The sequence below is a fragment of the Topomyia yanbarensis genome, chromosome 1 (assembly GCF_030247195.1).
Source record: "Topomyia yanbarensis strain Yona2022 chromosome 1, ASM3024719v1, whole genome shotgun sequence".
NCBI lineage: Eukaryota > Metazoa > Arthropoda > Insecta > Diptera > Culicidae > Topomyia > Topomyia yanbarensis.
Genome location: NC_080670.1, coordinates 162,830,956 through 162,845,399, shown reverse-complemented (window position 1 = coordinate 162,845,399; position 14,444 = coordinate 162,830,956).

Genomic DNA, 14,444 nt, shown 5'->3' with positions numbered 1-14,444 from the left:
TGGGTTATTACTTGAAATATAACAATATTCAACAGAATCAATCAGCAATATGCTAGGTGGCAGCTCTCAGTAATTGTCTTCTCAGAGCACCAGTCTTAATGTAATGAATGTTCCACTCGACGCCTTTAAACATCTTGCTACAAATGATGTAAAAATCTACAGCGAACCCTTTCTTGTAAATCTATCAAATTTCGATATTCGGTTGGTGCTCCATATTGGCGACAGCCAAGATGGATTGAGAATTTTCAAAAGCCCGCATAATGATAAGGAAAACTGATAGCGTAAGCCCAATTGTGTACCTGACAGTAAGCTATTTGTTTCGAACCAATTGTCGAAGAGGAGTAAGATAATTTTCTCGAGTAACTTTCATATGCAGGAGAGCATTTTAATACAGGAGTTGTAATCGGAGGTTGGTTTTTCTGTTTTTGGAATGGCGATGACGCTCACTTGTGTACAATTGTTTGGGACAAAGTTGCTAGAGCCGTAGCAATTATGCTTTGCGTGGGCGCGGGAGGGGGCAAAGCTGCAGTATGTTGACCTGTGAACTTCAGATCATGAACGGAAACGTTCTTCCAATGTACCTGGAATTTGTGCAAAACCTGGAAGATCTCCAGTTAGTAGTATTCTGTGCTGCAGTGGCAACAGTTAGATATTTGGGGTGCCGACATACACATAGAGAGGACCCGCCTCAATATCACCGGGGAAGGCGTGTACTTCCATGGCAAAGGGAGATTAGAGTGTCTGCGAACTGAGACGGCACAAGATCGGCGAAATTATGTCATCATGTGGCTGCGATAACTGCATCGGAATGGTCTTGAAGAGTAGGTTCCAGAAATTGATTTTTGAAGCCATTTTGAAATCAAAGATGGCAACTTCCGGTTTTGGCGAAATTCGCTATAACCCAATCAATATGAGTATTTTTGGAATGGTCTTGAAGAGTAGGTGCCAGAAATTGATTTTTGACGCCATTTTGCAATCCAAGATGGCGACTTCCGGTTTAGCGAAATTCGCTGTAACCCAATCAATATGGGTATTTTCGGAATGGTTTTGACGAGTAGCAGACAAACGTCGATGTTTGCCGTCATTTTAAAATTCTAGATGGCGACATCCGGTTTACCGAAATTCTCGCATGAAAAATTTGGGCAATCGTCTTAATCATCCTCAAATACAAGATCTAATCATAATCCAGCAAAATGCAAAATATTTTTATGTGTTCATCCAGGAAAGTGCGTTGAGAATGGAAGAGAGAGAACAAAGAGACGTATGTGGTGTGAGTTGGGGGTTTGAATTTATTCAAATTAAACATATTGCTTAAATTTAAGTAAATTCAACTGTTTAATTAAAACTATTTGTACTACAACTTCAACTTCCAAAAATACCAATATTGATTGGGTTATAGCGAATTTCGCGAAATCGGAAATCGCCATCTTGGATTTAAAAATGGCGTCAAAAATCAATTTTTGGAACCTACTCGTCAAGTTCATTCCAAAAACACTCATATTGACTGGGTTATAGTGAATGTGGCTAACCCGAAAGTTGCCATTTTGGAATTCAAAATGGTGTCAAACATCTATCTTTGTCTACTACTCGTCAAGACCATTCCGAAAATACCCATATTGATTGGGTTATAGCAAATTTCGCTAAACCGGAAGTCGCCACCTTGGATTTCAAAATGGCGCCAAACATAAATTTCTGGTACCTACTCTTCAAGACCATTCCAACAATACCCATATTGCATGGGTTGTAGGGAATTTCCGCTAAACCGGATGTCGCCATCTTGGATTTCAAAATGGCGTCAAACATAAATTTCTAGCACCTACTTGTCAATACCATTCCGAAAATACCCATATTAATTGGGTTACAGCGAATTTCGCTAAACCGGAAGTCGCCATTTTTGATTTCAAAATGGCGTCAAAAATCAATTTCTAGTACCTACTCTTCAAGACCATTCCGAAAATACCCATATTGAATGGCTTATAGCGAATTTCGCTAAACCGGAAGTCACCATTTATGATTTCAAAATGGCGTCAAAAATCAATTTCTGGCGCCTACTCTTCAAGTCCATTCCGAAAATACCCATATTCTTGGGGTGCAGGCCTTAAGGAATCTTCCAGATCCGTCTCTTCCATCTTTCCGAAAATCTTCTAAGTTCTTTGCATTTAAAAGGACTTAGAAATTTTTTTAAGTCTTTTGCATTCAAAAGGACTTAGAATATTTTTTCAAAAACCGCGTTAATTGGAAAATCCGCGTAAAAAAACCGCGTTAATTGGAAAATCCGCGTAAAAAAAACCGCGTTAATTGGAAAATCCGCGTAAAAAAACCTCGTAAAAAACCGCGCAAATAAAACCGCGTAAAAAAAAACCTGGGTGTACATCAATTGAGGCATTTCACTGATTCTTCGAAGCGAGGACAATAAAATAGGATGTTCAATGATAACGAGCGAGCGTTGTATGACCAGATCAGTCGCGAGAAACCCGACCTCAGTGAAGGTCTACCGGATGACGGCGATGTCACTAGCTTTTGAACCAGTATTTGGGAGGCCCCCGTACAACATCGCGAAGGGTATTGGCCCACCCCTGATTAGATTCCTAGTCCCACCAGAAGTACTTGCACCAAATTTGAAGCAAATCGGACAAGTCTAGCTACCGGACCAACGTGCCTGAAGTTTGTATGGGATTTTTCGACAATTTACATGGAGAAAACCCACTAACTCGCATTTTTGCCGCTAGGTGGCACTGTATGTTTCGCATTATCACTGTAAGTGAAAATAAGTAAGATAATTTAATTGTCTACAACTTTGCCGAAGACTGCTAGTGAATTCGGCTTTGTTAAAAGAGGTTATTAAGCTTTTAGTGAAGTGATGTCTGAGTCAGTTTTGCATGGGGCCTAGCAGTGCATGGTTGTGTATCAGTACTCGATTTGCGCAAACTAAACATTTTTGTGAAATAACCGTAAGATTTAGCTCTATGATATATTCAGAAGAATTATAGTAAATAATACGAGCCATGTTTTGGATACAACGTTTTAGTTCCACATTTCACCACGTAGAGGGCGCCAACATTAACTTTTCAACGGAAAGAGATAGAAATAAGGTGTCTTCCACAAAGTTGTAGAACAGATATTTTTCAATAATTCTTTCGAACATCTTGATAGTCTATCTCTCTTCTATGAAAAGTTAGTGTTGGCGCCCTCTATGCGGTCATAGTTGGAACTAAAAATTTTCAACCAAAACATAACTCGTATTATGTCTTATAATTCTTCTGAACATACTATTGGGCTAAACCTATCGATTATTACACAAAAATGCATAGTTTGTGGGAATCGATTACAGATGCAAAGCTGACTCAGACATCACTTCGTTAAAAGTTTAATAACTTCTTTTAACAAAGCCGGATTCACTAGCAGTCTTTGGCAAAGTTGTAGGCAATTAAATTATCTTTCTTGTTTTCACTTACAGTGATAATACGATACATGCACTGCCACCTAGCGGCAAAAATGCGAGTTAGTGGGTTTTCTCCATGTAAATTATCGAAAAATCCCATACAAACTTCAGGCACGTTGGTCCGATAGCTAGACTTGTCCGATTTGCTTCAAATTTGGTGCAAGTTCTCCTGGTTGGACTGGGAATCGAATCAGGGGTGGGCCGATTGTGTTTTAAAAAAATCATTATTTTCCTGGGCAGTCTAGTGTCCAAATGTCTTGGTACAAGAAGCTGACCGTTGTACATTCCACGATCGCTGTAATTTTCAACAGATCGTTACGCGAACCACGCTTATTGCAGGATTTCATCGCCCGTGGTACCACAATTTGCGTCCCCAAAGACAGTAACACGTCCAACCCATCAAAGTACAGACCATTCACCTGTCTAGCAAGTCTACACAAGATCCTGATCAAGCATCATCACCTGCAAAAATCAAACCATCAACGATGCAGGCAATATTGGACAAGCAGTGTATAACCAACTGAACCTTCGTATGGGCTATACCGATTACAAGAACGCAACGACTCCATACCGCACTCGTTCCTCATCTTATTTGAATGACAATATCTCTTCGGGGGTGTTGTCGTTCGGTTATCTCAATATTCCCTCGGGGGTGTTGATTTATCCGCTCACTGTTTAAATAAAACTTCTAAATCCCTCCGGGAGTTGGAAGCATTACTGCTGCTGTAGCACCGTTTGAGCCAGTCGCTAATGAGTCACTGTAGTCGGGCGTCAGGTAACTCTCGTCGTCCATGATCACAACCACGTTGCTTGCTCATGAGGATGTCCATTACACTGCCCAGAAAAATAATAAATTTTTGAAAACTCAATCGGCCCACCCCTGAGTCGATTCCTAGTTCCACCAGAAGTACTTGCTCCAAATTTGAAGCAAATCGGACAAGTCTAGCTACCGGACCAACGTGTCCATTTGTATGGCATTTTTCGACAATTTACATGGAGAAAACCTGCTAGCTGGCATTTTCGCCGCTAGTTGGCACTGTGTGCCAGGGTTGCCAAAATTAAATCTGTATTTTTGTCCTAAAAAATCTTTTCATCTGTATTTACTCTTCGAAAATTCTGTGTCGATAGCTGTATCGAATCAGTTGAGTCGTTTAACTTTTTGCTGGATTATCTATCGATTAATTCTTGTGGTTTAAATCAGTCAAGCAAAGACCTGTTTACAGTTTCATAAAAAACACTACAAGTCGTTCTGATATTGAACTTGAGCTTGAGCTTGTGGGACCACCCCTGGCCGCCAATCCGTTATCGATCTGGACTAGCTGAAGTTGAACAGAGAATAAGTAGATAATTATGCTTGGGAGTAGCGAAACATCTTTCAATGTGCAACTCCTGGTAATCCTAAAGTGTTTATTGTTCAATACCGGCGCCGGCCAGGCCCGAACGTAGATCGCGGAAGGAAAGGGACGGAATGCTTAGTCCAATACTTGCTTTTGTTAGAGGCCGTATATACACCCAAAACAAAAATCTCTTGCAATGATTGCAAGCGATAATCACTTGCAAATAATGTTAGCATTGCTTGCAATTTTGCAGATAAAGCTGCTTGCAATTGTTGCAAGCATATAAAATGACTTCATCTCTCGCTATGCGTATATACGTTTCTTCAACACACTGTCAAAGGATTACCACCACATCCACATGCTTATGCTGGTTGGTATAGCAACGCACGGCGAGTTTTTATTTTCCGTCTACTTTTTATTCATTCCTCACCAACATCATCAAACGCAGTTTTGTAGTTTATTTATTACACACGAGACGGCATCAAATTGCGGATGTGACAATTGTACGAGTTTTAACGTCCTGTCCTTATGTGTAAGGACGGATCAGTACTTATAGTTAGCGCTATGATGCGCAAGGGCCTGAGTTTCAAATCTGGCTGAGTGTTTTGCTTTTTTCATTAATCGTGAAATCATCTAAGTGTTTATATATGACTTTTATTCACTTATTACTATCTGGTAGTATGGTTGGGTGGATAAAGCATTGCTTAGCGATCTGTTTGTGCGGGATTCATTTTTCAATGCCAACAGTCTTTTTTCTAACGCATATTGGTCACCAATACACATACATCGCTAATACATAGGCAAAATTCGGTTTTTCTGTTTCTTGCATTGCATGCAAGGAAGCTTCTTGCAATTTTCGCACATTACCAGAACGCTTGCAATTTTCGCTCGTATTTATTGCATTAATGTAAGCGAATCTTACCGGGTACGTTTTGGGTGTACTACTGCGCACTCCACAAGTATCACAGGAGGAGGATATTTTTGTTAGGTGGTGACTTCACTAGCTGGACTAGATATCGATCCACCAAACTCATAGACCGGGGACCAACGGTTTTACTTCCCTTCCGCAGGAAGACGTGACCACAGATTTTTTCACCTCAGAAAAATCCCAACGACCTCGGCTGGAATTGAACCCAGGCAACTGGAATGAGTGGCGGTAACGCTTACCACTCAACCACCGCGGCGCCGTCTACAAGTCGTTCTGATATTTTACATCCAGAAACTTGAACTTCATCGATGTGCACAATGGAAAAATAATTTTCTTCTTCATTTAATGACTTTTGTTGATATATAATATTATAAACATTTAGTCGACCAATGTAGCTGTCGATTTTTCGGAAAAATAAAATAAAAATTAACAAAGTCACAGAGCATTACAATTAACGTTTTTGGAAGTAGACTTCAGCCAGGCGTTTGCTGGGTGCTAACATGAGTGCATTGCAAACCTTTACCTTTCAGAGTGAGCGACCAATCTCAAAAGTGAGGGTAATATAGAGGGCTAAGCTGAGAGAGACAGAGAGGAAGTATTACTGAAACTTAAAAAATATTTCTAAAAATAGTTTTTGTAACATCATTTCTCAAAAATCTGTATATCTGTACATACACGGAAAAATCTGTATATCTGTACTCACAGATTCTTGGTCTGAAAATGGCTGAAAAATCTGTATAAATACAGATTATTCTGTATTTTTGGTAACCCTGACTGTGTGCATCGTATTATCACTGTAAGTGAAAATAAAAAAGATAATTTATTTATCTACAACTTTGTCGAAGACTACTAGTTAATCCGGCTTTGCTAAAAGAAGTTATTAAAATTTTAGCGAAGTGATGTCTGAGCAGAGTTAGAAAAATATTCAAATTCATTGAATGAAAATTGATCATATTCAGCCGCAATCATTTTCAATACTCAGTGACGCAGCTGAAAACGTCAAACGAACAAACCGCCCATTCATCTACGCAGATTTTCATTCGTCTCCGATTATTACACGAAGCGACCGTACAGCAACGAATCAAACGCATCAAAGTAGGCCCTGGTACAATGTAAGCGATGATGATTGTTGTTTCATATGCTTTACCGGCATTTGAAAACATTTTCGTAGATAATTAGTGAAATGAATATATTGCACGATATTCAACTGAATGAATAACATGGATATTTGAATGAATATTTTTTCTATTCACTGCGAGTCGCATCAGGGTCATTTTCAGCCGTCAAAAAAGAGCTTCGATTATTTTTAACTCTGTGTCTGAGTCAGTTTTGTGACGAAAATTTCTCCATGTAAATTGTTGAAAAATCCCATACAAACTTCAGGCACGTTGGTCCGGTAGCTAGACATGTCCGATTTGCTTCAAATTTGGAGCAAGTACACTTGGTGGTACTACGAATCGACTCAGGGGTAGGCCGATAGGGGTCATTTTTTCTTGTCACTCTAATATCCATGTTAGTCAACTACTTTTTGACTGTCTGGCCAATCGCACCGACCTCTCGACGTAAGCCGAAGAGCGCTTCGTTACCTTGCCGCTTCAGCGCTTGTTGTACCTTCCAGTCACGCATGGATATGGGCACTCGACTGTATCCGACCGACACAAAGTACACCACGATGATGGATTTAATATTCCGTCGGAGGTGAAGAATTTTTTGTTTTAATTTCTTTTTTTCTGTTGTGGTTGTTATTTTCGAATTTTCTTGTTTTGTCTGCCTTTTCGCACTTTTCTCGCCAAGAGAATGGTAAGTCAAATCACGTTGCGCCAATAGACCTTTCTCGTCCGACCTAACCCCCTTTTTTCTTATTTTTATTCAAAAGACTACACATTTTTAAGAATATTGCCGTTGAGACTATTTGGAGCTATCGTGGTTTTTAATTGATTTTTTAAATTTGAAAAATGGAAGAATGTTGAGTATTTTTTCATCTTTGCAAGAATGGTGGGACTCAAAATGTGTGTTTGGGCAACACTGTTTTGTATATTTTTGCTTGAGTTCCTGGCAACGCGGCAAATGAAGTGGTGAGTCGCGGTACAAAGTTCATTGATTATGTAAACAAACAGTAGATACAGAGCACTAGATAAGGATTGTCGCTGGTGTTCCCATTGTTTTCGCCTCGGAACATGTTTGTTTTGCTTTCGGTCAAAGAGAATAGTGAAAGAGACGAAGAGTGAAAATCAGTCAAAACGGCAACACTCCCTTTATGATGATTTCAACACTAGAATTTTGGCAACCGCTTCTACAGGCAGCACTTTAAATGACTCCTATTATATTTTGAAAACAAACCGTATGTCGATCGATGGATTTGTTTATCAAACGATGTGCATTTCGAAACAAAGAGATGAAATAATTCTAAAGCTTATTTTTACTCATACATATACTCTAGAATGCACCTTACAATCACGATTGAGCTAAATTCTGACGAAAATTCAAATTTCTTTTTTGATAGAAGTACAATACTTATCTCCTCCAACTCAGGCATGAGTAATGTTTATTTACATTGCACGATTGGTCTGCTCAATAAGGTATTTTTGGCTTCACACTATTCGTCTCTTTCCCTATTCTCTTTGCTTTCGGTATATATCTGTCAAGATATCGAAAGTCTCTCTAGTAAAAGTCTTTGGTCCGCACTTTTGGTACACGCAGAAAAATATGGTCTGCCTGTAACCGTTTAATTGAACTTCGAATTAGTAAAATGCAGAGTTTGTCTTTCTTCAATTCAGTTTCGTTTATTCTGCTGTGATTTTTGCACATTCAAGATCGAAAACGTCCAATGCATAAAATTTACAGCAGAATAAACGAGAGGCAAACAGAAAAATTACGTGATATCTGCTATGAAACAAATTTCTATGTGGCATACTATTATAATTTCATTAGTTTTCACATGATATCTATACGTGACAGATAATTTTTATGTGCTACTACAAGTTGCAAAAAATATGTGTAAAATCAATATATTCAATATAACGAATTTTCTCGGTGTACATTTTTGACTGTTATTGTTATGAAATGGAAGAGTTTGTATATACCGCACAAGGAAATGAAAATTCATTAAAATTCAGTACAGATTTAGACAATTTGTACATTCTAATTAGTGAAAATACATCAACCAAGAATGGCCATTGTTTTGCTGGCTAAAAGAAACAAAAATGATTAGTCGCTATGAAACAACGATAGAGGATTATTTTTTTGCTTTTTTTTATTTGGCCCATTTGACAGGTATATCCCGGAATCAAAACAATGATGTTCCAACCACTGATGCCAGCGACAATCCTAATCTAGTGTTCTGTATCTACTAAACAAACTAAAGTGAACCTCTCGGTGGAGAACATTGCATGATAATGTTTAACCTCACTTTTTTGACAGTTCAGGTCTTGAAATTTTTGTTGATTCGATCATAGTATGAGAAACTTGGTTTGGTTCGCTTCCAAAAGTTAACACTTTCCAAACAAAGTCGCTCAGCTGTAATTTTTTATTTGATGTCGGCATCATACATTATTCTGTTAAATTTAACATTTTTACTTTTCTTGTACATGATTCATTGAAGAAGTAAGGAATTTCTAGCCAAACATTTGAAAAAGGCCTACTGCCAAATGCAAACAAATCGAATTTTCATGTTCTCTATTAAAATCCTGGGACAAAACCTGTGGATAGATGTTTTCTTTTTCATTTTTTCTGTTCATTTGATCTCTTGTCTTGCATTGCATCTTTCTACCTCACATATTTTAAATGGACTGGCTACATTTGACAGTTCCCTTTGGCTGCATTTGACAGCTCCCCCTGGCTGCAATTGACATTGAGTTTTTTCGTATCCACACGTCACGTCCCAGTTAAAAACTATCTATCTGGCCATGTTAATAAACATAACGAAACAATGGATTATGAAGAATTTTGATAATGATTTTATAACAAATCATAAAAGGGCCCGGCTGATATAAAAGTCTTAACTAGCAATACGCTTATTATAAAATGATTATAAAGGATTATTGTAACTGATTCCAATAGGATTATAAAGGCAGTGAAATACGCACTCAATGAATTAAGGGGAGTGTCTGATGTAAACAATTTGCGCAATCAAACTAAATAAAACAGTATTAAATTTTTAAATAGAATTATAATGAATTCGACCAAAACTTCTTTTGCCTTTTTCTCAAGGTTTACGTTTGGCAGTTAGACCCTTTTCAAATGTTTCAAATGTTTGGGCAGAATTTAGATTATTTTATCGTTGTTGCGATCAATTTCATTTGGTTTGTTTTGTTCACAATGTTAGTCGCAGAGCATTTTGGTGATCTATGGCAATTGATGACCTTTACACCCCATACTAGGTCCGCTCCTGTAGCAGCTGTTTCGCCCCGTCCGGCACCGAGTCAACCGATGTCCAGCCTGCGCCGCACTCGTCTGTCGCTATACCAATGGCAGGGACTTGGATTGAAGGCTAAAATGTCAGCTACGGCTGGTGGTGTTGCTGCAATCGGTTTGCCTTCGGCCACGTTGGACATTCGGCTAACGGGAATATTCAGCGATTCCGATTCGAAGGAAGCAGCGCCAGTAGCAGACTGCTTCGGTTCAACAATACGCTCCGGTATCGGACGAAGCTAACACTCCGGCAGGACGAAGGTTTCAATGAGGGGCTCAGGCATAAGTAGCAGAGTCCTTGCACTTACTGCTTGTCGAGTGAACAATTCCGACGAAACCACTGCCGCTCTCGCCAAGTTTGATCACCGTGATAAGTGCGACGTCAGCGGTATAGTGCCAGGAATAGTCGAGAAGAGTGCCAGGACTGACTTGCCTAGAGCTACAAGATTAAATAGCAGGGTGTTTTTAAAGTGACCGTAGTATAACGTAGAGTCTTTAGGCAGATGATTTATTCAGCAGAATAAGATAGCAAAATTACCCAAAACATAAGAGCTGGCTGCCGAAGTGAATTCACACATCATCACCTACAGAGGCAAGCAATATTGGAACGCAGCGAAATTCCTTACAATGAATTGATCTCGTTAGATGAAATTCCAGGAAGTACAATTTTCATAGCATAATTTAATCGACCGAAATTGTAGTCCTCAGTCGAGAGAGAGACTGATAGAGTAGCAGCAGCTAGGAATTTTCTTTCGAAAGCTAGCAGCGGTTTCGCGTACCCTGCGCTAAGTAGAGAGCGTTAAGACAGATCTCCGAAGCATGTCAAGTGCTATCAGATGAGAAAAAACGTCGCATCTATGACCAGTACGACAAGGACGGTCTGCTGACCAACCGTTCCGTCCGGTACCACCATAACACACGGCACCGGCGACATATATATTCACAACATACTAATTACTTATCCTTCAGAAAAAAGTAAATAAATTGACTATGAAATTTATCATTCGCTGCCTAGTTATTTCGTGTCAATTTGAACAAGACAGCAGTTGCAGATAGCTTTATTGCGGTGCCAAAATGATGGCAACTCGGGATATAATATAAATTTACATATAATTTCTCCTCCCTGATATTCTACCAGAATATATAATGCTCTGCATTATTATCACTCCAATCAAATCCTTCTTACTCCTTATCGTCAGTGCCGAGCGCTATTTAACATTTTCCGGTTAAATCAACGACAATGCGATAATCGACGAAACTTTTACTGTAATGGAACTTGAACACGAATAATAAATGATTGTTCCATTCGAAAGGGATAACCTTGTTGTCCTCATGTTTGCAGCTATCATACGCTGGTAGGCATTCTGACCAATGGAAACGTTCTTCGATATGGGCATTGAACGATCAAAATCATTTCAACAACTTATCATCGACCGAATTCGTTACCTATATAGTTCAGGTAAACTTCACCACCTAAAAATGAATAATCAATCGGATCATCTTGTTAGGAATTAACCCACGAGCAAACAAACAAATGTGTACAAATCCTTATCCATCATCCAGAAAGCAATCGTTTTATAGCCCAATGCTTGATCTTTCGATTCAGCATATGCCACCGGGTTTTACATCCAGCGCCGATTGGTCAATGTATGAACCAGGTTACCATTGTTCCAATCCTCATCCCTCTTGAGTTGATATTCTTTCAAAGAGCATCAAAAGTATTCAAGTAATGTAAATTTTAAAAGTCCGTGTAAACAAGTCTTAGGTAAACAAGCACACCGAACTGTCAGAAAAGTGAGGTTATACATTTTCAAACAATGCTCTATATTTTTGACAGGTATATGAATGAATCATTTCAGCATCAGTGATGCCAGGTCTATTTAAACAATAGCCTGCAGTAAAAATATAAAAGTCTGCAGATTGCTACAAAAATCTTCAATAAATGCGACGTAGAAATGCAGTATGTATATAATTTAAATGATCAAAAATGTTGAAGGCTGGTGTATAAATAGGCTGGCATAGGCTTTGTTCTGCTAAATATTTGTAATCTGCAAAAGATCTGCAATGAAAATGCAAAATCTACAGATTTACTAATATATATGCAGATCTGGCATCCTTTTAGTATTCCCCACAGGAAATTCATCCAAATGGTGTAAAAATACGGGGAAACAAGGCAAGATAGGTATTCAGAATATGGGGTTAAATGAGCAGCTTGCACTATTTTTGATTTTTTCAATAGTTGGAGGTACCAAATCATCGCGGCAATAGGAAGTAACGAATTGGGGATAAAAAAGGAAGCATCCTATCATATAAAAAATGTTTACGAGAAAGGTCTATTTGTTCCGACTCATGGTACCTGACAAGTTTATAGTACGATTAAGTATTGATTTTAGCATTGAAAATGCTTTACTCTACTATATGGGGCTGGGGCTAGGTGTAAAACTAAAATCTGATTTCGAACTCCGTCACGAGAATGTGGCATAATTTTAAACTACTGTAGCGCTGTTAATTGTTGATGGATTTGCGTCATTGAAATACTAATCGATTCAGAGAAGTCCAACTTAAAAATTGGTTGCAACTATAAATTGGTATTTCAACTGTACACTATTGAAAAATCCGTATAATTGTAAAAACATTGGGAAAATGTAAAAAACAGACAAAGTTTACGCTTACGTTTTGTTAATTATTGATGGATTTTCATGATTCGAACACCAATCGATTCTGAAAAATGCCAGTAAAAATTGTTATTAAATTTATCTGTGTATTTTATTAGTACGCTATTGAAAAATCCGTGAATATGCAATAAATATGGAAAACATATACAATTTTCATAAATTCGCGCAAGACTATCCCTAACACGGACCTCATCTCGACATTCATAAACGTCCGACGCATTTCATCACTTGATATAAAAGGGTATGTTTTTGACCGAATTTCTTCATTGCTTTGCCTGCTCTGCTACCAAACCAGTTCGATTATCGCTATTGTTGCTTGCAGGATAGCTGTTAGATATTTCATTTGACCACGACCACGAGTTTGTGTGCGCTGGAAGGATTTCGTTCGCATCTTCAAACGACGATGGCGGAACAGATGCGAGATGGCGATTTGCTGGTTTACGCCGTGCGTATAAACCGTGCAGGCAAGGCTCAAATCGTTCCGTAGGATTCTCGTCCCGTATCCCATAACATAGTAATGAGTAAATCGCCCTTATTAGGATGAATATATAATGGAAAAATAATTCAATTAGAAAATTCCTCTTATTAACTTATATTAAGTTTGTGCTTGTTAATTCTGTACTTTTACCAGTGAATCATAATATATGCAAATATTCTTCAAAATAATAATCTACCAACCCGATAGTTTTTTCCAAACCTTAAAGGAAATCAGCGAATGTGGCAACCCTGCCACTAAGCGAAAGCCACACTAAAAAGAATGATGAAAATATTTTTATTTGTCGCAGAAAAGGATGGTCTTCCATCTGAACCAAAAAGTTAATAAAAGAGATAACCTTGTGTTACATAGTGCTCATTGGACATGAGCAGCGAAAGAGGAATTTTCGTCTATGTGTGTGCAGCAGAAACGAATCGCCGGTAAGGTTCGAATTGTTTCAAAGGATTCTCGTCCCGATAACAAAACAGTTATTATTTGCGCTTTTAAGGGTTAATAATGCTGCATTTTCAATGTAACTGCGCTCATGTCTTGTATACAACCCTTTCAATTTTTTTCCTCTTCTATGGCTTCCTTAGCCTGGATGATTTCAGAATAGGCTGAAATCATCCAGTTGGATCATCCGCAGAAGTCTTCCTCAGTGTCCGTAACACAGTTCGAACGGCCCAGCTTGCTCTCCCGATCTCTGAGAACCACAAGTGCACCGTAGAAAGCTCCCACAGGTCTTGAGGATGCATGAGCCCGATTTATGATGCTGGTGAGTTCGTCCGAGGTGTATAACTCGTCCCGATCTATTAGATCTTGGATGGGCTCCTCGTAGCGAGCCCAGTCTGCCTGGTGATAAAACCACCGTCGTTGGAGAGTTGTTGAGGATGTCGTTTGATTGTACGCAACCTACATTGGGAAATTGTCACTGTTGCTTGGTGCAGCGAGGACTGTCCACCCACAAAATCCCGCTAGCGTACCCAAGCAGATAGTGACGTCGATGGTGGATTCCGTCTGTCCGGGGAGAAAAGTCGAACTGCCATGGTTGAGAACCACGGCCTCGTTGTTTTCGGCTACTTCGGCAATGTCGTTTCCTCTCTGCATGTACGTGAGCCTCACATACATGCCTCTGGGGTGGTGGCCATTCACATTTTCCATGATGATGATTGGGGTC